This window comes from Arachis ipaensis, chromosome B09, assembly GCF_000816755.2.
Source record: "Arachis ipaensis cultivar K30076 chromosome B09, Araip1.1, whole genome shotgun sequence".
NCBI classification, from domain to species: Eukaryota; Viridiplantae; Streptophyta; class Magnoliopsida; order Fabales; family Fabaceae; genus Arachis; species Arachis ipaensis.
This window is the reverse complement of record NC_029793.2, coordinates 17,371,564-17,372,962: the sequence shown is the minus strand read 5'-3', so window position 1 is coordinate 17,372,962 and position 1,399 is coordinate 17,371,564. Positions and strand designations below refer to the sequence as shown.

The 1,399-nt window shown below is 24.1% G+C and overlaps 1 long non-coding RNA gene across 1 annotated transcript in view; it reads left to right on the top strand.

Annotated features, from left to right (window-relative positions):
* Positions 551-1,399, top strand: part of LOC107615079 — a 1,840-nt gene continuing 991 nt past the window's right edge. Inside the window, exon 1 of the long non-coding RNA XR_002354553.1 lies at positions 551-623. This is a non-coding gene — a long non-coding RNA (uncharacterized LOC107615079). The remainder of the gene's footprint in view (positions 624-1,399) is intronic.

Sequence of the window (1,399 nt, the reverse complement as noted above, 5' to 3'; positions counted from 1 at the left end):
TTATTAAAAAAATTTAAAAATTTTACGTAGAATAATCTTTTCATGTGTTTCAGAGACACAGGTTAGCCAACCCTAAATGTTAATATATACCGTAAGCAATAAAAAAGTTTTGTTAACAATGATATGATTCTTATTTTGATTTTGACTTATATAAATAAAAAAATTAAATAACACCCCGTGTAACGAGTTTTAGCCACATCTTAACATTCAAGCCTATCAATTACTATACTTTTTTAAAAATAATTATTAGATCATTAAAATCCTATTATCCTATTATAAGTATAAGTAAATTTTAAAAAAATACTCTTTTAAATATTTTTAAAAATAATCTTAACTTTTAAAAATTATAAATATAAATACATAATTTTTTAATTTATTAAACACAAAATAAAATATTTATATTTTTAAAAAATACAAATATCTTTTTAAAAGATTTTATCAAATCAAATCTAAATATGTAATATTCGTCTATGATAAAACAAATCAAAAGGACAAGGACGTACCTCTATGTATAATATTCTCAATAAATAAGTGCGGCCTTAGTGGTCTTCTAAAAACACATTCATCTCTCAGGCATTTGCTTAAAGGCTTACACTTAGCAAGTCAAAGCAAGACTAGACAAGGTATGAGAATTCATATAGCCAGAAACTATATATTAGGATATTTTAATTATTCGGAGTATCAAAACTCACGAATAGAATTATTAGTGCATGTTTTATTTGTTTTAAGAAGCCAATAAATTATAACTTAAATGATATAATTTTTTTATATTTACCTAAGCCAATGGAATATTTGTACAATGTCTTAAGCTGATTTTAGAATTTACCAAGAATCAAACTCTTGATCTTTTGGATCTAGATTTCTGATATTATGTCACGAAACCACTCATCTCAAAAGGTTAAGTTGATAGGAAAAGGTAACACTAATGATTATATTTCTAATACCATCCCTAAACCACTAATGGTGAATTCTATTCAATTTTTTTTAAAATAACATGTAAGTTATCTTTTATGATGTATCACATTTTAATTAGCATTATTTTAACTATAATTGAATTATTTTATAATTAAATTATCATTTAAAATAGATAATTATATAATTTCTTAAAATATCAAAATCCCTCTCCCGTTAGTTGAAACACATTTTCACTCTTCTATTCTTTCTTCATCTTCGGTCCTTCCAAGCATCGTTGTCGTCGTGACAAAAAGCACCACCCCATCTACTACGCCTCTTGTCACGACAACGACAATGATGATTAAAATGACTGAAGCTACGTGATCAAAAAAGAATAAAGGAATAAAAATGTACTTCAAAATGATCAGGAGAGATATTCTTTTAAATAATAATAATTTTAAAAATAAAAATAAATTTAGTTTTTAATATTTTAAAAAACTATATA